Source organism: Tamandua tetradactyla, chromosome 1 (genome assembly GCF_023851605.1).
Source record: "Tamandua tetradactyla isolate mTamTet1 chromosome 1, mTamTet1.pri, whole genome shotgun sequence".
In the NCBI taxonomy this organism is placed as follows: Eukaryota; Metazoa; Chordata; class Mammalia; order Pilosa; family Myrmecophagidae; genus Tamandua; species Tamandua tetradactyla.
The window spans coordinates 156,726,363-156,750,211 of NC_135327.1; the positions used below are offsets into that span (position 1 = coordinate 156,726,363).

General features: G+C 36.3%; 1 protein-coding gene and 1 pseudogene across 10 annotated transcripts in view; one reads left to right on the forward strand and one right to left on the reverse strand.

Annotated features, from left to right (window-relative positions):
* Nucleotides 1-23,849, forward strand: part of ST7 (suppression of tumorigenicity 7) — a 377,376-nt gene that overhangs the window by 149,835 nt on the left and 203,692 nt on the right. The window lies entirely within an intron of this gene.
* On the reverse strand, nt 11,225-13,299 carry LOC143646345 (rho guanine nucleotide exchange factor 7 pseudogene; annotated as a pseudogene).

The window sequence follows — 23,849 nt, forward strand, 5'->3', positions numbered from 1 at the left end:
ACCATGGAAAAATACAATATTATCAGCAGATCATTGGATTGGGTTTTTGACCTTAATCCTTCTAAAATTAAAAATCATACCAGTTACTTTAAATTTGTTGGTCTATTTCAATGCTCTAAATGATATATTAAGTAAGCATTATTTTATGGTTTCCTATATACAAAAATCAAGTATCTAGCTTGAATGGCTGTTCTTTTCCCCTTATGGACAGTTCTTGGACAATTAGGAAAAGTAAACCACAACAAAACATTTATATGTGAATTGCCAAAAATGATCAGTACATAAAAAAGAAAAGTCATTTGTGACTTCAAGTAATGAGGTACAGTAATAGGCGTTTGTTTTAATAAGGCTTTGAGAGGTTAAGCCTCCTAATGCTGTTGGATGAAGTTAAGGGAACCAGCACTAGACAAAATAAACCATAGTGTTCTAGTTAGAACCCCTGTCAAATTTGGAAATTTGATTGGCTTCTCTGAGGACAGTGAGAAATTTAGTTAGCTGTCAGGCTTGCTTTCTAGTAAGTAGTGATGTTATAGTGAATAATGTTCTTTTTGTATTTGTGCTCTTTTTAGTACAGGTGTAAATTTCATGGATGATTGCAAATTGACTAGCATTGCAGCTGAACTATGATATAACCTGAAATGATACTACAGTTTGGGTTATTCGGTGAGTTTAGGAATGTTGAACACAGTTCATTCTCTCTAGTTTAGTTCCAAAGAATTGAACATTTAAAAATTATCTCTTGATGATGAAGGTGGTACCAGTGATATGCTAATATACTAACAAAAATAACACTAAAAAATGCAGAAAATATCTTGATAAATATGTAGTAAAATGGAAAGTAGACTTATCACTTCCAGGTTATCAATTCAGAATTTAGCTAATCAGGATGCCAATTCAGGATTTAATTTATCTAATACTTCAGTAAAATATTTCTTATTGGGAATTCTAAGTGATTTATAAATATTTATTTTTTTATTTTCCTTATTTTCCACAATATCCCTTTGAGGAAGGTTGAAGTATAACATACATGTTTATGACTAAATATGGCTGGCACATACATTTATTCAAGATCTTAAAGAACTGCCCTTAAGCTAGAGAAAAATCACATTTACGAATCCAGCTACTTTGCCTCCATATTGCTGCAGGCACTTTGCCAAATGGGTATTATAATGAACACTGCAAGGGCTCCAGATTAGATTTTATTATTTTTTTTATTTTGAAGAATAATATATGCAAAAAAGCAATAAATTTCAAATCACTCCACAGCAATTAGTTATAGAATAGATTTCAGAGTTTGGTATGGGTTTTAGTTCCACAATTAAAAATTTTTCCTTCTGGCTGCTCCAAGACACTGGAGACTAAAAGAAATATCAATATAATGATTCAAGAGTCATACTCATTTGTTGCCAATGATCTATCAATACTGTCAATTTTAAATATTTTACACACCCTCATCAACTAGAAAATCTAAAGCTCCCCTTAACTCTTGTCCCTCCCCCCATTATTTACCCCTGGTGTTGCTCTGGTACTGGTGATGTTTTCCTGTTAATCATAGCCCATAGCATGCAATAGCAGTTTTCCCCCTATATCCCAATCTTATACAATCTTCATACTTTTGCAATAGTTCATGTAAGAACTTATTCATATTTGTAGTATTAATTGGTGGGATACATGGGTCTATACAACCCCTTTCAGTAACGTTCACCTCCAATATAGTAATATTATCTATAGACCCACTAGTGAACCGCCTTCACTTCTATCTATTCCCTTACATTTAAGTTCAACCTTATTAGCTAATCAGTCATCCATCTTTAGCTTCTGTGTATCTTTAGGTCCCCTATATGTATTATAAGCCTCTGATTTTACCTTTACCATGGTCAAAAAACTGGAATCATATAGTATCTGTCCTTCTGTAGCTGGCTTATTTCACTCAGCATTGTGTCCTAAAGCCTCATCCATTTTGCTGTGTGCTTCAGGACATTGTTTCATCTTACTGCTGCATAATATTCCATCGTATGTATATACCACATTTTGTTAATTCACTTGTCTGTTGATGGGCACTTGGATTGTTTCCGTCTTTTGGTGATTATGAATAGTGCTACTATGAATACTGGTGCAAATGACTATTTGTGTCACTGCTTTCAAATCTTTTAGGTATATATACCACGTGGTGGTATTGCTGGGCATAGGGCAACTTGATATTTATTTTCCTAAGGAACTGCCGTATTGTCTTCCATAGCAGCTGTACCATTATACTTTTCCACCAGCAGTGCATAAGTGTCCCAATTTCTCCACATCCTCTCCAACATTTGTAGTTTCCTGTTTGTTCAATAGTAGCCATTCTTATTGTAGTCTTGATCTTCATTTCCCTTTTAGCTAATGAAAATGAGCATCTTTTCATGGCTTTTTAGCCATCTGGGTTTGCTCTTTAGAAAAATGCCTATTCATAGCTTTAGCCCATTTTATAATTCGATTATTTGTTCTTTTGTTATTGAGTTGTATGATTTCTTTTTGTATACAGGATATGAAACCTTTATCTGGTATGTGATTTCCAAATATTTCCCCCCATTGAGTTGTCTGCCTCTTCACCTTTTTGACAAAGTTTTTTGAGGCTCAAAAGCATTTGATTTTGAGGAGCTCCCATTTGCCTATTTTTTTTTGTTGTTGCTTGTGCTTTGGGTGTAAAGTTTAGGAAGCTACCTCCTATTACTAGGTCTTGAAGATGTTTCCTACATTTTCTTCTAGGAACTTTATGCTACTGGTCCTTATATTTAGGTGTTTGATCCATTTTGAGCTAATTTTTGTGTAGGATATAAGGTAAGGGTCCTATTTCATTATTCCAACTATTGATATCTAGTTCTCCCATACCCATTTCTTGAAAAATTTTGTTCCAGTCAGTGGATTTGGGGTCCTTGTTGAAGATCAGTTGACCATAGATTTGGTTTCTATTTCTGTACTCTTGATTCTATTCCATTGGTCAGTACTTTTATCTTTGTGCTAGTACCATGCTGTTTTGACTACTGTGGCTTTATAATATGTTTTAAAATCCGGAAGTATGAATCCTCTCACTTTGTTCTTCTTTTTTTAGGATGCTTTTAGCTGTTTGGGATCCCTTTCCCTTCCATATTAATTTGGTACCAAGCTTTTCCATGTGTTCAGAGTAGGTTGTTGGAATTTTGATTGGTGCTGCATTGAATCTGTAGATCAGTTTGGGTAGAATTGACATCTTCACTATATTTAACCTTCCTATCCCATGAGCAGGGAATGTTTTTTAGTAATGTTATGTAGTTTTCTGTATAGAAGTCTTTTACATCCCTCGTTAAGTTCGTTCCTAGACACTTGATTATTTTAGTTGCTATTTTGAATGTTTTCTCCCCCTTAATTGACTCCTCAGTTAGGTCGTTGCTTGTTTGTTTTCTTTTGTTTTGGGGAAGTGCAGGGGCTGGAAATCAAACCTGGGTCTCCTTCATGGCAAGTGAGAATTCCACCACTGAACTACCCTTGCCTTCCAGGTCATTGCTTGTGTATAGAAAAATTATGGGTTTTTGCACATTAAGGTTTATATCTTACCACCTTGTGCATTTGTTTATTAGCTCAAGGACAACTTATTTTGAAGACACAAAAGAGCAAATGGAAAAAAGATGGAAAAATTTGAATTGGATCTTGGGGAAATGATGGACAAAACAAAGTGCACAAACATAAGAATCCTCAGTGTCCCAGAAGCATGAGAAGAGTAAAGAGCTAAGATTAGTTAGGATATAATGGAGGAAAACTTTCCAACCCTTGAAAGGACATAAATATGCAGATCAAAGAAGCCTAACGAACTCCAAACAGAATAAATCCAAATGTCTTCCCCAAGACACATACTAATCAGTCTGTTAAATGTTCAAGAGAAGCAGAAAATCTTGAAAACAGCAAGAGTAAAATAAACTACCTCATACAAGGGAAACCACATAAGACTGAGTTTGGACTACTCAGCTGGCACTATGGAGACAAGAAGGCAGTGGTATGATATATTTAAGAACCTGAAAGAGAAAGATTTCCAGCCAAGAATACTGTACCCAGCCAAACTGTCCTTCAAAACTGAGGGAGAGATTAAAATTTCACATACAAAACAAATCCTAAAAGAACTGTCAGCAAGAGACTGGCCCTACAAGAAATGCTATAGGTAGTTCTGCTGGCTTAAAAAAAAAAAAAAAAAAAAGGTTGGGGATCTGATTTGCTTTAATGAGTTAATACCTTGATGTCTCTCAGTCAATTTTTCTTGTCTTTAGAGGGATTTCTTGGTCCATTCTGGCAATCTATATCTTTTTATTGGTAAGTTTAGTTTGCTAACCTTCATAGTTATTATTGTAAAGACATTTCTTGAATCCACCACCTTATCCTTTGGATTTTGTTTGTCAGATCTATATATTATTTTCCCTCTTTCTCTTTTTATCCGTTTAAGTTACCCTCCTCCGGACCTCCCTCTCCAGATTTTTGCTTATTTTTTCTTCTGCCTCTTCAAATCTGCTGTTGTGTGTCCCTACTATATTTTATATTTGGTCTGCAACATCTTTAATCTCTGTGATATCTGCCATTTTTCTGTTTATTCCTTCAAATTCCTCTTTATGCTCTTCTAGTGTCTTCTCGATCTCCTTTGTGTCATTAGCCATCCCACTGATTTTATTTAGCAGTGTTATATGAATGTTTTTGATTAGTTGTTCCAAAGTCTATGTCTCCTTTGGTGTTTTAATTTGGTTGTTAGCTGGGCTATATCTCTCTGCCTCTTGATATGCTGAGTGATCTTCCTCTGTCTTCGTGGAGTGTAAATATCTTGATAGGGTTACCTTGGAAATTGATTTGCTTCAGTAGTCTAAAGCTTTGTATTTGCAGGAAGTATGTGGAGCAGGATGTGGGGCGGGGGTCAGGACACAACACTGTGGTGACATGTTGCAGTACAGTTATAGGGATGTCGGGGATGCAGTGGTGCCTGTGAGCATGGAGTACTGGGCGAGGGGGCATGGAGGTGCTGTGCAGGGCTGTGGGGGCAGGATACAGCTCAGGCCTTGGAGCAGGGTATGGCTTGGGGGACACAGAGGTAGGTTGCAGAGGGAGGCGGATGGGGGGCTGTGAGGATGCATGCAGACTGGTGCACAGGCAGGATGAGGGTGGCACATCAAGAATAGGAGTTATGGGTATCAGGATGTATGGTACAGGACACAGGGAGGGCAGGGCCTGGGTGTGTCCCTGCTGAGGAGGAGGGGTCAGAAGGTCCTGGATTCAGATGTACAAGTTTGTAAGGTCAGTGCACTGGTTGTAGGGGTTGCAGGATGTGGGCCAGGAGCAGGCGATATTGGGTGGGTGGGCCCTGGCGCGGGTGCACAGGTATGGGGGGTTGGAGAAGGGGTGCATGCATATGTAGTGGGGTGGCTATGTAGCACAAATTTTCATGTGAACACCTGCCAGGTGTCGGAGCAGGGTACTTGTGCCTGGAGTTGGGGCAAGGGTGTACACATGTGTGGGACAGGAAGTTAGGGTGCAAGTGTCAGGATGTTGGTGTATGGATGTGTGGGCACCTGACAGGGAGGATGTGGCTGTGAGCGTGCACACATCTGGGGCATGGGGCCCTGGTGTTTGTGTACACAGAGGTCAAGGGCAGTGGGCCAGTTTGGGCCTGTGTAGGCTGGGGGTGAGTAGGGCTCAGATGCGCAGGTCAGCACTTACGTAGAGCTAGGTGATGTGGCATTGGTGTACACGTGTGTGTGCATAGATCTGGGCTGGGCAGATGCTGATGTATACGGTGATGTACACATGCACAGAGCTCAGGGGGCTGGGGTGGGTTTTGCAACTATATGGGCTGGGTGCGGGTATCGTCTGGTGCACAAGGGACTGCCTGCAGGGGTCAGGGAAAATTAATAAAATTGGTGGACAACTAGTAAGGCTGACAAAGAAAAAAGAAGACAGGATACTAATGAACAAAATCAGGAATGAGAGGGGGGTCATTACTACAGACCCTGAAGAAATTAAAAAGAAAAAATTATAAGAGGATACTATGAACAACTATACACCAAGAAACTAGACAACTTGGATGGAATGGACAAACTCCTGGAAACACATGAACAAGCTACACCAACTCAAGAAGAAGTAGAACATCTCACCAAACCAATCACAAGTAAAGAGATTCAATCAGTGATTAAAAATCTTCATACAAAGAAAAGCCCAGGGCCATATGGCTTCACAGGGGAATTTCCTGAAACATTCCAAAATGAACTAACACCAATCTTGCTCAAACTTTTGAGGAAAAAGGAACATTACCTAACTGATTGTATGAAGCTAACATCACTTTAATACCAAAGCTTTCAAGGAATGCAGCTTGGCTTCCTTGTCACAGTCTCCCTGTCCATGCATGCCTGAGGACTTTGGGCTTCTATTTAGGTTTAGAAAGGAGCACGTTAGGCTGTTTGCATTAGTTGGACGGTTTCTGGTTCCAGCCAGGGCTTCCCTATGTGGTGTAGAAGACCCTCCATGTCACTTACACCCTGGAATCACCATCCTAGTCACCTTCCTGTGGCTTCTGTAGCTGTTTGGGTGAACTCAGCCTATCCTTTTCTGCATTCTTATTGGAACTCAGGGCCTCCAAATTAGTCTGTCATGAAGTTTAATAACTTAGGAAGAGTAGCATGGTAGTAATTGTAGCAGCCACAGCAGCAATATAGCACCTAGTAGCAATAGTAATATTATTATAGGTAGCATGTGGTTTGTCTCATTTTGAACAAACCTGAAAATACATATGTTATTTTGGATTTTTGCCAACCTAATCAGTAAATGGGATTTTCAGTGTGGGTTTAAGTTTTCTTGTGGGCAAGATATTGATTTTTAGGATCTCTGTATTTATTAGGCATATTTGCCTTTTGTGATATGCTTTGCAGAAGTTTGCAGGTTTTTTGCTTAAAAGCTAGAGTTGTCATTTGTCTTAGAGCTAAAAAGGACCTTACTATCCAAATCCCTCTACAGACAAGAAAAATTGACCCAGAGACATCAAGGTATTAACTCAATAAAGCAAATCAGATCCCAACCTTTTCTTGGAAAGTGTCCCATGTAGCTAAAATGGGTCAAAGGACAGATGGAAGAACTCTTGGTTGCACTATGCTTATGTAATACTTTATTCAGTGTAATATTTTTATACAACATAAAGGTTGACACAGAATCCATAGTATAGTTTGTAGCTCTTTACTGTTGAGAAAGCACCACTGAGCATTTCGACAATGTAATAGTAGAATAGAAAAAAATAAGGGTATAAAAAACTATAACTATAATGTTTTTACAACATTAGTTTTAAAAGTATTGCAAATTAGAAGCATTGCAGTTTTAGAAGCATTGCCAATTAATCTCATCAGCCATCAGGTCACAAATTAATTGCATTTATTGGGTTAAAATACAAGCATTATGAATCCCAGATACCCTGGTACGTTTTTCTTTCTCATGGAGTTACTATGCCAGTATCAATTGTTTAATATGTAGTAACTTGATGTTATTTAAGCAATGCTACTCAAAAACCATGGTGAAGTCTAAATATTCATGCCCAGCTGGAAGGAGCCAAATGCCAGCCACATGGTATCAAGATAAATGCTCTACATTACGGTCATTGCTACTATATAAAGCTTGAAAATTAATAGAACAAAAAAATCATGGTTGTATGGATTCCTTTATGGATGATAAGAGTTTTAATTGGTATATACAGGACATTCCAAGACAATTAATATCCACTCTGCTAGTTAATTGGTTGGGGTGAATTCTCTCTTAGTGTTTCATTTGCAGTATAATTAACTCAGCAATAGCTCAGCAATTAAGTCATGTCACCAACCCACTGCAACCCTGAAGGATGGTGATAATGCTTGAGTGGGTGGCCGTGCTTGGTATGGATTGCTCGTATTAGTGCGGAATTGCTGGCTTCCTAAATGAATCTCGTACTTTAGCTTGGGAATGATCTTTTAGGTTCTTGAATAAGTCTATGGGTTAACCATGCACAGTCATAAATTCACTGAAGCAAACAATTCTATGTAAGATTTTAAGTTAGGAAATGGGTTTTTGAAACATTGTAAATGTTAAAAACCATTGTGTTGATGTACCATCTTTCTAAAACTGGAATTCAGATACATTTAAGCATATATAATAGTTTATCTCTTTATTAACTCGTAGATGAACTTCATAATAAGTTACAATTTTTGCTATTGCCTCTATTACTCTTCAACTTATCCTTAAATATCTTGTTTTAAACTAAAATCCAGTGGATCATTCTTTTAGAAATTCCCCCAGAATTCATGTTTTACAAAGTGTCTTATTCATTCAAGGAAAACATAACATGTATTGGTTGTTTTAAAAACTTGTATATAGGCTTGTTTCAATTACCAAAGTAATACATACTTGTATAATAATTTAAGACTATAGCAAATGTAAAAATAGAAAAAAAAGGCTATATAAAATGAAAGTTACATGTATTCCCATCCTCCAGAGATAACTGAATTCTGGTTTTATGTCATGCTTTGAAAACCTTTTCTACCCCTGATTAAAAAAAAAAAACAAAAAACTCTACCATATATTCATAGAAAATTTCCAATCAATAGCAGTGTAAAAAATATAGGTGTACACTACATTTTGCTTTATGTCCTTCCTTCTTTTTATGCTATTTTGTTTCAAGGAATGTACAAATATTTATATTCCTATACAGATAAGTGCATGTGTAATTTATGAACTTTTATTTTTACAGAAGTTGTCATACTATACGTAGTTACATACTGTTTTTTTTTTAATATAAGAAAAACAATCAGTTTAATATAATTACAACAATGTAGCATAAACATTGTAGTAGTCAATACCAGGACATTATCTGTGATATTTAAATTAAAAGTTTCTCCACAGTTGTTGTAAATACTCTAGATTTCCTAAAGAAATGATTGGCATTAAGAAAGTCTATACAAACAAATGCAGTTGTTTAATGTCCAGTATATCATGATGCATGGTAGACAAGCACACACATCATTAAGTACAATAAAAAGTTTCAGAAGCTACATTTCAATGTAGTTTAGAACTGAAAGTGCTATAGGATAAGAAATGGCTTCATCTCCTCACCCATAAAAGGTGAGAGCAAAGAAGCAACCCTTTTGAAGGTTAAATAGACAGTGTCCCTTTTTAAAGTTTATATCAAATTCCCAACCCCTCAGAAGGTCACACGGTGAAATGTTTACAGTCTATATACAATTGGGCAAGTTAAAAAAACAAACAAACCTCTAATATGTACTTCTGCTGCTCCCGAAAAAGCCTAGTAAAATATTGGGTCCACAAAAGAAAAGCAATGCATTAACAAAAGTATCTCAACAGCATCTTCTTTTCAAAGGGGATGAAACATTAAAAACACAAATATTCTCATTAAATATCTCAATCTAATAATTAAGACATGTTCTTTAAGAGATTCATCCTGGGGTATGCTGACAGCAACATTAATTGTTCAGAGAAGACAGATATTTAAGTCTTTCAGCAGAGCTACACAGCAAAATCACCTTTTACAAAGTGACGGAGAGATCAGATGATTGAAGTTGTTCCTGAGTTAAAATTTGCTTAAGACAGCAAACTTCAGTATACTCTTAGTTGTTTTCTACTGTTATGCATAACCAAAAATCAAAATCTACCTGTAAAAAGGGAGCTTGCTTAAAAAAAAGAAAAGCTGAGTACAGGAAACTGGCAATTCTAATTAAAGATCTGTTTTTAAAAGCATCAGTAGGGACAATAGTTATGCCACAAAGAGACAATGGGCACAAAATTTCTGAGCAAGAAGATGGGCAAGGAGCTCACTTAGGCGATCACCTGCTAAGTTTAAAGATTAGTACCAGAAACTATAATTAGCAGTAAAGTGGAAGAAGGACTAAAAACAACCAAACCATTTTCATTTCAAAGTTGCCAATTTCAAAGGCAAGGGAACATAGGGGATTCAGGTGCAATTAAAGGGTAACTATACCAAAAGATTGCAGGTCGCAGAAAGTCACACCTGATGCCAAATGAATTTTTCTGAGGAGCCTCTAATACACAGTACTGCAGTTTCAGTTTTTACAGATAAAATACTTGTTCTAGTGAAACATTTCTTGCGGGGAAAGATCTGTGTCAAATGGGAAACAAAGTTCCTATAAACAGAATTATTTAATTTCCGAAGCAGAATGGAAAACTGGGCTTCTTTGAGCAGTGCTTCCAACTCTCCCAGGAACAGGTAAGATTTTCGAAAGCCAGATTGGGACTTCCTAGTCAGTAAAACCAGTGTAAGGATAGACTATCCTTCCTCCATCTACTTTGCCATTTGTACACATCGGTGAAAAATGTTTCCACATTTAAACTTTCATTATTTAGGTTAAATTTAAAATGTATATTGCTTTTCTCTTGCTGAAATGAGAAATTTTTTTTTGCAATGAGCACTGCAGTAATGTTTGCTGTACCCTGATTGTAAAATAGATCTCAGAGTTTAAAATGGCCTGACAAATCCTATCCATCAATGTTAGCTCACAGTATTGCCTCAATTTGTTTTCATTGGCTGCAGTGATATACAATAAATAGTATCTTTTATTTACAGATTCTTAAGATTTCTCTTTTGGAGGGAAGATAAAGCAGTGCATTTTGTCATGTTATTAAACTAGCCTCTATATAAAAGTCTGTATGATATCCCAAAACGCAGTGAATAAATTCTGACAGTCACAGTATTTAGAGAAAGCAGACAACAGCATATATCTCATACAGCTTTACTTGGATACACTGGTGGTATGTGTTATCCCCTCACATAAATGCCTGAGTCTCAGATTCTTCACTTATTCAACCCAAGAATGCTGCACTCTGAACCACTGCATGTTTGCAACTGTAATACTGTTTTAAAAGAAGACTTTCAAATGGTATTAAAGTATCTGTGCAGATTTAAATAAGGTTAAATTATTTAAGTATAGTGAAATGGGAAGTACTTTTATAGCACTTTGGACACTATGGTGGTTTAGAATAAATCAGTTATCTACCAAAAACAACTACTTTCAACACCTCTACTTTTAGGTGACAGCATGAAGACAACTTCTAATTCACATGGCCAGGAAGATTAGGAGATATTGTAGTATGGGTATTAGCCCACATACAGCAACCATGGTTATGCATTCAAAATGGAATATTTACAAGAAATATGTATATATAATATTTATATGTTCAATTAAAAGTCTGAAAAACAGGACTTTTAGTCAGTCACTGCACTTGTTGCAAAATGAGGTAATTTAGATGTCAACAGAGTAAAATTAACACAATTCAAGATTCTCAGTCTCTATACCTCATGTTTGGATTCTTTAGTAATGGTTTAATAGGTTCTATTTACATGATAAATTCCATATTTTCTATACATAGAAAGCATGAAAACTTTCCCATTCAGTCCAGCCCTGCTTTGCAGTCCCTCTGAATTTAACACTGACTTGGGTCAGAAGGCTTCCGAGCTTGGTCTCAAGTGGTCTTTCAATAGGAGAAACCAAGGATGCTCTTTATAGATTGGTCTCATCCCAAGCAGGATCATTCATGTTCTTTAAAACTTTCCTCACAAGCTTTTCTAGGTCTTTGCGGGCTCTCTGTTCTTCCTCTAGAGATTTCTTCATCTTTTTGTTATCCTGTCTTAATTCTTGAACTTCATCCTTTAATGCATATACAGTATCAACAAGACTTTTTTCTTCTATCACTGTCTGACCATTACTTTTAGTCTCTTCTACTATAATTTTCTCTTCTTCTGGAAGCAAAACTTGTGGAGCAGATTCTTTGCGTGAACTTGAATTGAGTGTTTGTCGAGTTTTGGCACTTGTGCAGTAAGCTTCAATAACTTTTAGAATCTGAGCATCTTCTTCCAAAGCAGCTGTACTTTTCCTTAATGCAAACTCCTCATCAGAAGGTTTCCGTTCAGGTTTGCGCTTAGGTAGCAGTTTTTTCATGGTTTTGGGACTCTTACTAAGATCAGTATGTGATGGCACAGAATGAGGCTCAATAGTTGGATTTCCAATTGATGTGACTTTAGTTTGCTTCTGTAGATGATCCACCCATTCATGTAGATCCTGCTGGTTGTTGCACGACACTAATATTCGCTCAATCATGTTCCCTGATATTTCAAATGCATTTTTATGATTTTCACTGTCCTCAAGCTTTGCGATTGTCATTCCTGTCGTTGGTAGCTTTCCCTGATAGATAAAACCACTCATCCTAGGACTGGCAGATAACATTAGCAAAATATTTGGGAAGAGGAGAAGATATCTTTCATTCTTTTCCTCACTTCCTGCACACTGAATCATGACCTGAGACATGTAAACTACATTGCCCAGGGTTTTAATGTCATCTCCCTCCCAGTTCCGGATGGCCTCTGTCAGGATCTGCAACTCAAGCTCCTTCCTTTTCTGTACTTCTTGACACTGAGCTGAAAGGTTTTTAAAGGCAGTCATGGATTTCTGAATATCTTGTCGATCTGAATGATAATCCTCCATATGTCTTTCAAGTTCCTTGAGTAATGTGGGGTATTTATCTAGGCGCATAAATGGTTTGCTGAGGCCTGTGGTCAACACAAGAATTCCAGGGCTATTGGCACCTTTCATCTCCATGAATTCTCCCAATTCCTCACTGTGTTCTGTAAGAACATTCACTGCAGGTGGGTGATTGGCACAATATGCAAGGTAAAAGGTTTTCATTTGTGGCATCAGATTTAAAAAGCAACCTCCAACTCTCTGCCGAGTTTCAGGCAACTTGGTGCATTCTTCTAAAGACTGTACAGGCATTTGCTGGAAAGAACATTAGATTTCCCATTAAATATGAAGTGTTTACTGAACTTAACTTTTCACTGGCCTGTAATGGTCGCAAGTAGGTTGAAAGTACAGTCTGTAGTTCTTTAGAATATTCATTTTCTGTTTCTAAAATATTCTGTAGCACCACATTATAATATATTGCAGTTGTATCAAATCCTTTGGGAGGGCTCTTCAGTGCTCCGGACTTGGGAGAAACAGGCTTTTCACTTGATTTGATTTCTCGAACATAATTGCTTGGGAACCAGCCAGTTTTGCCATTGTGAGTACCCTCCCACCAGCCCCCTTCTTCCACTCTTGTGACATGGATGATATCTCCTTTTGCAAAATAAAGCTCATCTTCGTTTGTCTGTTGAAAATTGAACTTTGCTCTTACTACCAGTTGACTGTTGCTATTATCACTCATGTCCAAACTTCGATACTGGCCCTGAAACAACTTTGAAGCCCAACTATGTAAAGATCCAAGAGAATCGAAAGACTTTATTCAATGGGATGAAGGCCAAGCACATACGGAATCACTCCCTAGTCCAGTGTCTGCTGTTACTTTATTCAGAGTCACTAAGGAACTCAGGACCTTGTTAAAATTCTGCCCCTGATACAAATCATTTGCATCAAATGTCTCCAGGCGCAGAGAGGCCCCACAGCCTCGCAGGAACTCGAGGATGTTGCTCAGGCACTCGCTTTCGCTCCGGGGCTCCGGGTAGACCCTTCTTTCTTCCTCTCAGGCTGCACCAATTTCCTTTGCCCCTCCATACTGTTTTTTTTAAAACTAAAATGTGGTAAGCATCTTCCCATGTCATTTATAAGTTAATTTTTAATGGCTGGTTTTATCATATAAATATATATACCTAACCAGTTCTCTTGTTGGGTAATCATATAGTTTTCTTTCCTTTCTTATTTATTTTAAAAATAGTATATTTATAAATATATTTTGCTAAGATCATTGAGGATAATACTTGCATCTATCCATTATTATCTCCTTAGGATAAATTCCTAGATATGTAGTGATTTTTAAACAACAATATAGGTGTGCTCAGTTCACATAAACAGACTCCTGAGAGCAACAGTGGATGAGCAAAATTACATTCTATTTTCAGAATGATTTCAGTAAGTAAATGTGGAGGTCCAAACTTCAGACTTTTAATTTAAATAGATAATCATCTAGTCCTAAATAGTCTAGCTTTAGATATTCAAATACTATAATTGAATGTATAATAACTACATTTGTGGAGGGGAAGCTTACTGCGCATGTTTTACTATCACATTTATGTTACTGATATATATAAGCATTGAATGTTTGGAACTGTGTACATCAGGATCACACCAAAACCCAAATACAAAGTGAAAAATTTAAATGGATTTTATGGGATGCTCAATAACATGTGCATTAAATTTTGTTATGGAGAGGACACAGTCCAAATATGATCCTCCCCAGCATGCTTTAAATTACTTTCTTGTTTAGCAGACCTGACTCTAAAAGGAAAAACTACATTATTTTGTTTCAAAGCCAAAGTAATAAAATTTATCATATCTTGAAGAGTATAATAGGATGCTACCTAAATGTTGATTAAAGCAGTAATTATATGATTAGAAGAAAATTACAACCATATAAATGCTATGAACTGTAATAGCTCCTGTATAAAGAGCTCATATTAGGTGACTGACTCGCCCTATGAACTTCATGCCACTCTTACCAATCCTTGCTAAGGCCAGGAAAATAATATATGTATGGCAGGCCTCAATGTTTCGATTTTAAATACTACTCAAATCACTCATCTTTCTGATGTTTTGTTTCCTGCAAATGTTTGGACATCTCTTCATAATTTTTAAAACTTTTGCAGTCAGAGTATCATTTCAGTCATCGTCTTACTGCTATAGTTTATCTGAGATACAAAGACTTTTACAAGTAAATGGTCTCTCGCTCTCTGGTTTCAAGTAGCTTGATTTTTCTCTTTTTGAATTTATGATTTGCCAGAGTGAAAATATCACTGTCCTTTCCTCAGATGTAGGAATGCAGGTATAATAAGCTATATGACTATAATGAGTTTCATTTCTAGATGGCTATTTTCATCCAAGAGATCGTTGTTCTCTGGAATAATTTTAAAGAGATAACTAATCAGACTTGATGTTTTAGTCAGGGTTCTACCAGAGAAACAGAACCAGTAGAGATTTATTCCAATTAGCTTACATGATTGTAGGGACTGGCTAGACAAGCCTGAAATCCAGAGGGTAGGCTGGAAATCTTGGGCATGAGTTGAAGCTGCAGGTCCACAGGTGGAATTTCTTCTTTCTCAGGAAAACCTTGGTTGTGCTTTTAAGGCCCTTCAACTGATTGAGTCAGTTGATTGTTTAGGATAATCTTCCTAAAATCAACTGCTTATGTTCTTTAATCACATCTACAAAATACTTCATGGCAATATCTAGGCTAGTGTTCATTGAATAACTGGGGCTGTAACCTCGCCAAGTTTATACATAAAACTGACCATCATACTTGGTATCTGAACCAGCTCACAATTCATAGAAAAGAACCAGCTTCATTGATCCACGCTAAGACCTGGTAATACCCAGTTTGACTTCCTACCCTATGATTAATTTTGACTGTAAAAACTTTGTGTGTTACCAAAAATAAAATTTACCCTCAAAGTACTAATATTTATCAGAGTTGAGAATATTGAAAGTACACCAGACTATAGTTACAATTTTTAAAATGTTTTGAGAAATGGTAACATAATTGGAATACTAATGGCTTCCTGAGAGGATTTGAAAGGTCAAATGATCATTTAAATCTGTGCTTCTCAAACTGGAGTTCATAACTCCCCTGGAGTACATATTTATGTTCTTCTGCTTTTGAAGGTACATGAGTAGGAAATACCAGAGATGCACTACTTTTATTTATGTAGACTAGGGGTCTGCATACCCTTTTGTAAAGGACCAGATGATAAATATTTTCAGGCCATATAGTCTCTGTCATAGCTATTCCGTTCTGCCAATGTGGGGTGAAAGCAGCTATATACAATACATAAATGAATGAATCTGGATGACTGTGTTCCAGTTAAACTGTATTTACTAAGATAGGCGATGGTCTAGATTTTGCTGACGGTCTATAGTTTGCTGACCCCTGATTTACTGACCCCTGATGTAGATGACCTAGTGTGTTGGTTAAAATAGTTATTCTGCGATTCCCGGTACCTGTCCATGAAAAAAAAATAGTTACTCTGCTTATAACATTAAACATATCTAATGATATAGGACATATTTCAACCTGATTTAGAAAGTTAGGAATTGATAATGTATTTATTAAACACCTTCTAATTCTCAGCTATTTTAATAAGAACCATGGATGAATCAGAAAGAGTATAGAAATGGGGCAGTACCCAATCTCGTTAGGGGATTAAAGACTATTGTGTGTGAAGTTATTAGCAAACAATTATTAGTAATAATATAGGTCTATATAAATATATTTTATATATTTTATGTAATTGTATGGAATATTATATATTGACTTATGTCTTATATATGTGTAGTGAGATATAGCCCCAAACCATCAAGAAAGAAAGAAAGAAAAAAAAAAAGTTGTGTGTTTTGTGTCCCAGCACAGAAAACAAGGACAGGTGCAGAGATTTCCTTGTGAGCATATGGCAAGCTATTGGTTGCCAGCTTCCTGGCTTTGGTTCCTTTGCCCATCTTCTCTATGTTAAATAATAATAATAGTAATGAAAAAAGGAAGTGCAAGAATTATTTTAGCATCTATGTAGAGGACATAGGCATTTGGTAAAACAGCTCAGATACCCAGATACTTGTAATTGAGATTCTAAATTCAGTAGCAGAGTTACATTTTTTGCTTTAATACTCTGCAATAAATTTTAGTTCAGACAAAAGATAAGGATAAGGAATCAGGGGATTTTGCTAGTATCTAGAAATATGACCTAGAGAATAATACCACCTTTGGTGTTTACTTTCTTCATCTGATTTTAGTCATATCTTATGTTAGTGATTATTAAGCTGGAGTAGATCAGTTCTGATGTATAGAGGATAGTTTAAACTGAGGGCTGAGAGATAGCAGCAAAAAGACATCTAGATTAGAGGATATTATTACAGTCTAGTTAAGAGAAGGGAGGAGATTAGACTGCTGAGGGGAGAGCAGATGGGAAGATGTGTACAGGGTAATTATGTGAACTCAAGATCCAGTGAAAGGGGCCTTAGAACAGTAGTTAAGAACTCATGCTTCAGAGCTAGTTGTGACTGAATTTTTATATCCTTTGTATAAGTTAGGGTTTTCTAGAGAAACAGAATCAACAGAAAATATTTGTAAATATAAAATTTATTAAAGTGTCTCACATAACTGTGGGAACATAGAGTCCAAAATCTGTAGGGCAAGCTGTGAAGCTGACAATTCCAGTGGAGAGTCTGGATGAACTCCACAGGAGAGACAATCTGACTGAAGCAGAAAGAGAACCTGTCTCTTCTTAATCCTCCTTAAAAGGCTTCCAGTAATTAGATTAAGCACCACTCATTGCAGAAGACACTCTTCTTGGCTGATTACAAATGGAATCAGCTGTGGATGCTGCTGATGTGTTCATGATTTAATTCTATGAAATGTCCTCATAGCAACAGACAGGCCAGCACTTGCCCAACCAGACAAACAGATATCACCACTTGGCCGAGTTGACACATAAATCTGACCATGACATCCTCGGTCTGTTACTTTCTGGCTGTGGGACCTTGGGCAAGTGACTTGAGTAATTTCATTTTCATTTTCCTTATTTGCAAAAATGGACAGAGTAATAACACCTACCTCATGAGGTTGTTGTGAAAATTAAAAAGATTGTCAATGTAAAGCATGTAGCTCATTGCCTGGAATTTTGTGATGGTCCCATAAATATTTGTCAGGAGAAAATCTAGTTTCAGTGCCAATGCAGATCGTTTGCTATTTGAAAACATGATTATAATCTCTTTTATAATCTTCAGGAGCCAAGGGACTTAAAAATTTTTTTTTAGTTTGATGGGAATAAAAGTAAATTTTATGTTTTTACTTCAATCAAAAATGATAGGGTCCTGGGCGGGCCATGGTGGCTCAGTGGCAGAATTCTCGCCTGCCATGCCGGAGGCCTGCGTTCGATTCCTGGTGCCTGCCCATGTGAAAAAAAAAAGGAGAGAGTCCTTTACTTCATCCTGTATACAAAAATTATCTCCAAATAGATCAAGGAACTAAACGTAAGAGCTAAAATCTTAAAGCCCTTAGAAGAAAACAGGGAAAACCTCATTATGGTGGATTTGGCAATGATTTCTTGGATGTGACACCAAAAACATGAGCAGGAAAAGAAAAAATAAAGTTCAAAATAAAAAAAAAATTTTAAACATTTTTTATTGTGAAATATGAATAAATGTATAAAAGCAATACATTTCAAAGTACATTTTAACAAATAGTTATAGATCAGATTTCAGAGTTTGGTCTGGGTAACAGTTCCACAATTTCAGATTTTTTCCTTCTAGTTACTCCAAGTACCAGAGACTTAACAAGTAATATCAATGTAATGACTCAGTAGTCATACTCAATTTGTTAAGTCCTATCTCCTCTGTTATAACTCTTCCTTCTCTTTTGATCATTCTCCCAATCTTTTAGGGATATTTGGGTTATACCCATTCTGACTTTTTTTATGTTGGAAAGGGAATGCTGACAATGTGGGATAGGGGGATGAAACTGGATGTTCTTGGAGAGACTCGGCCCCTCTGGGTTTCAGAATTTATCTGGCCTAGGAACAATCTGAAGGCTTCAGGTTTCTGGAAAGTAAACTTGGTATGTACAACTTCCATAGGATATCAGATAGAACCCTGGGTATTCTCTGAGGTAAAAGGAATGTTGTAGATTGGGGTCAACATAGGAAAAACTTTTGTACATAAAAGGACCTGATCAAGAAATTGAAAAAGACATACTACAGAATGAAAGAAAGTAGTTGTAAGTCATATATCTAATAAGGGTTTAATATCCAGAACATATATAAAACTCCTACAATGCAACAATAGAAAAGCAAAAAAAAAAAAAAAATAGGCAAACGACTTGGATAGTGATTTCTCCAAAGAAGTTACACAAATGGCTAATAAGCACATGCGAAGATGCATAACACCATTAGTCAGTAGGGAAATGCAAATCAAAATCTTAATGTGATACCGTTACATACTCACCAGGATGGCTGTTTTTTTTTTTTTTTTTGTAAAGGAAAATGAGTGTTGATGAGAATGTGGAGAAATTAGAATCCCTGGGCATTATTGGTAGGAGTGTAAAATGTATAGCCACTGTGGAAAAGAGTTTGGTGGTTCCTCAGGAAGTTAAGTATAGAATTAGCATATATCCTGGCAATCTCACTTCTAGGTATATATCCAAAAGAGTTGAAAACAGGAACTTGAACAGATATTTGTATATCAGTGTTTATAGTGCCATTATTCACAGTAGCTAAAAGGTATCAGCAACCCACATGTCTATCAACAGATGAATGGATAAACAAAATATATGTACATACAATAGAATATTATTCAGCCATAGAATGGAATGATTCCATTTGGTACATGATATCAAATATATCATGCTACAACATGGACGAACCTTGAAGAAACCATGTGACTAAAAGAACTAACCACCAAAAGACAAATACTGAGTCCACTTATATAAAAGAAATAACCTAGAATATGAAAATTCATAGACATAGTTGTAAATTAAAGGTTATCACAGCTGTAGAGAGGGTGTTAAGAATGGGGAGTTGTTGCTTAATAGGTGCAGAGTCTTAGTTGGGGTGATAGAGGAGTTTTGATAATGGTGACAGTAGCACACTATTGTGAATGTAATTAATGTCACTGAATTGTACGCTTAGAAGTGGTTAAAAGAAGAAATTTTTCATTGTGTATATGTTACTGCAATAAAAACTTAAAAAACAAAACAAAGCTGATAGGGGAAAATTGATTTTAGATTGTCATTTTGTTCTCTATTTCTTACTTTTAGAACAGTAGATACCTGTTCTCTGTAATCTGGGTGTGTCCTGTGTCCTTTTCAGCTTCCTTAGAATGTGCCTAGCATAACACTTAAGTCAGTCATCACAGTTATTCCTAAGAAAGTCATAGGAAATATTAGGAGATAAGTATATACCAATTTTATAAAAGAAAAAGAAGGAAGAAAAAAACCCACCAAATTTGGGGGGCCTCCTAGCCCCTCAAGTCACTAGTGCTCAGTGACGAGAAAAGAAAGAACTTCTGTTTCATACTAAATTGAGGTAGGCTTCATGTTTTAATGCGAGAACTCTGTAAGTGGGATTTCTTTCTGAATATTTCCTTTCAGCAGCTTGGTTCCTTCCCTATCTGCTTTGAGAAATTATTTGATTTCCTTTGCAGCTGTTGGTCTGTCTCATGTTATATTCCCATCATTTCTAAATCTGGTTTTGCTTGTGAAGAAAATAGCTAATTTTAATGATTTCTGTATTTTGTTATGTTTTTCGTTTTTCAGGAGGCTCATGAACCAGTTTCATGCTATATCATGTAATTAATGCCTCTCCCCATATTTTCCCTTTTGTTCATAATAATATTTATGGCTGTGCATATGCCTGTGTGTGTTATTTGCTAAGCATCTGGCCTGGAGCAATGTGAAACTGCCTATTGAATGTAGCAATTTCTTCTTGGTTTGTTACGTTTCTACGTGTCATCAGATGCTTCTAGTATGTCCCTTCTACTTTCTGGATGAAAGAAAACTAAAAGAGAGAAAGGAACATTTCAGCAAAATTTACTGTCTAGTAAACTATGTAGTGTATTTTTTTCTGATAACTTTTTTCCTCTCAAACCATGAATTTTATATCAAAAGATTCTATCAAAACTTCTGGAAAAAAGTCTAAAACAAAATCTAAAGGCAAATGCAGCCTATGATACAGTCACATCAACTATGAAAGGTAAATGTTTAACATGCTTATTATTGAAAGAACTTTTACACATCAGTGATATCCCAGTAGAAAAATAGGCAAACAGCTAGAATTGAAAGTTCTCCCCAAAATGAAAACTAGAGAAAATAAATGTGAAAAAATTTCAGCTTGACTAGTAATTAAGGGAATCACTTTTTCTTTTCCTTCTTTTATCATTTTAATTGTTGAATAGTTAAAACATAATACTCAATTTGCTAAGGCAGTTACTCTCAGACTCTGCTGGGAGTAATTTGGCACTATGAATTGAGACTTACAACTTGAACCCATTAATATTCTGAATTCATTACCAAAACTTTTCCATCACCCCAAGCAGAAATTCTGGACCAGTTAAAAATTAACTCCCATTCCCTACTCCCACCTTGGCCTCTGGTAACGTCTATTCTAGTTTCTGATATGAATATTCTTATAGTAATTATTTCAGGTCAGTGAGATCAAACAATATTTGTCCTTTTGTGTTTGGCTTATTTCACTCAACATAAGGCCTTCAGGGTTCCTCCATGTCATCGCATTTATCAGAACTTCATTCTTTTTTATGACTGAATAAAAATTTTGTATACACAAAATTTGTCTATGCAAAACTTTGTTTGCCCGTTCATCTGCTGACAGACATTTGGATTTCTTCTGTCTTATGGTAGTTGTGAATAATGCTGCTGTGAACATCAATGTACAAATATCTGAGTCCCTGCTTTCAATTCTTCTGGGTTTATATCTAGAAGTGGAATTGCTGGGGAATATACTAATTATGCACTTTCTGAGGGGCCGTCAAACTTTTTACACATTACTGTACATTTCTGCCAACAATGGATGAGTGTTCCTACTTTTCCACATCCTCTCCAGGCACTTATTTTCCATTTTTTTAAATAGTAGCCCTGCTGGTGGATATGAAAAGGTATCTCATTGTGATTTTGATTTGCATTTCCCTAATGGCTATTGATGTTGAAATTTTCTCATGTGCTTATTGACCATGTGTATAGCTTTGTTGGGGAAGTGCCTTTTCAAGTCTTTCTTCTATTTTTTAAATTTGGTTGTCTTTTTGTTGTTAAGTTGTAGGATTGCTTTGTATAGTCTGCATATTAAATCCTTATCAGATATATGGTTTCCAGATAGTTTCTCTGGTTCTGTAGGTTATCTTTTTCTTTCATGATAAAGTTCTTTGAAGCACAAAATTTTTAATTTTGTTGAAGCTCCATTTATCTAGTTTTTCTTTTGTTGCTCATGCCTTTGGGGCACAGTCTAAAAAAGCACTCCCTATCACAGGCCCTGAGGAGGCTTCGCTTGTTTTCTTCTAGATGTTTTATAATTTTTTTTTCTTATACTTAGGCCTTTGATACATTTTGAATAAATTTTGTATTTGGTGTGAAGTAGGGGTCCACCTTCATTCTTTTGCATATTAATATCCAGCTTCCCAGAAGCATTTGTTGAAGAGATTATTCATTTTCTAAGAGGGGACTTTGCTACCCTTGTCAAAATCAGTTGGCCATAGATGTGATGGTTTATTCGTGAATTCTTTATTCGATTCCTTTGGTTCGTATGTCTGCCCTTGGGCCAGCCATGCTGCTTTGATTACTGTATCTTTCTTTGTTTTGGAACTTGTAAAGATGAGTTCTCCTACTTCTTTTTAAAGCTGGTTTTGGCTATTTGGGACCCCTTATATTTAAAGCACCACTGATAATACAGGACTTTCTTCTGCCATTTTGCTACTTAGTCTTTTTAAATCTTATGCATTTTTGTCTCTTAATTCTTCTGTTAATGCCTACTTTTATATTTATTTGATTTCTTCGAATTGTACCATATTAAGTGCTTTTTCATTTCTGTGTGGATATATGTTTCATATATTTTCCTTATGGTTACCACGGGGATGAAATATAACATCCTGAAAAGGACAAAAAAATATATAACACCCTAAATATATAACAATCAAGGTTGATTTCGTACCTGTTGGCATTATTCCAACACTAAATGTCAACAAATGGGGGATGTGAGAGAGGGGTATGGATTCTTTGCAGAAGAAAAGGAAATGTCTTCATATAGATTATGGTGGTGAAAGCATATCTATTTACTTAGATTGGATTGTATGATGTGCAAATAAAACTGTTTAAAAATGAACACAGAGAAATAAGTGCTGGAGAAAGTGTGGAGAAAGAAATGTACCTATTCACAGTTGGTAGGAAAGCTGGAAGGTGCAGCCCCTCTGGAGGGCAGTGTGGTGGTTCCTCAGGAGGCCGGGGTGGGGTTGCCATATGATCCTGCAGTCTAGTTGCTAAGTATATACCTGGAGGAACCTGGGGCGGGGGCAGGAATGGACATTTGCACAATGATGTTTATGGCAGCAGTGTTCATGGTTCCCAATGGATGGAGGTGGCCTAAGGGTACAGCTGAGGAATGGAGGGGGTGAACTGTGGTATACATATATACAGTGGACTACTGAGTGGATGCAAGAGGGAATGAAGTTGTGAGGCATGTAATTAGGTACATGAACCTTGAGGAGAGTATGTTGAATGAAATGTCAGAAGCAAAAAGACAAATATTATCATGGCTCACTCATATGGACTAACTGTAATATCCAAACTCGGAGAACTGAAGTCGAGAGCATGGTTTATCAGGTTGAGGCCGATAGTAAAAGGTCCTAGATTGTAAGCTCTTGTAACAATCACATCTATTCTGGAGTTGTAACTGTTATTTCTAAATTCTGAGATATTGAGCTGTTTGTGTATAACCTGATCATTCCCTGAAACTTCTGGTATTTACGCGACACCTTAGACTCAGAGTTAGGGCTCTGAAGCTGCGAACGTCAGCATTATCCCATACAGCAACTGTTTAAAAAGTTGAAAAGGTGATCAGACTTCGACTAGAGATATGAATGAAACTGATCTGGACAGGATTAAAGTAAATCAAAATACAGGGTAAAAAATGACTTGGTCCATATTTTAAAACTTTAACTTCTGTGTGAGAAACAAAGGAGTGTTGTTTATTTGGAGCAAAATTTATATTTTGAGTAGTGCATTACCTAATTTAACTTCTGTGGTCAGTTTAGTTGAATACCATAAGTACATGGAATCTTGAATAG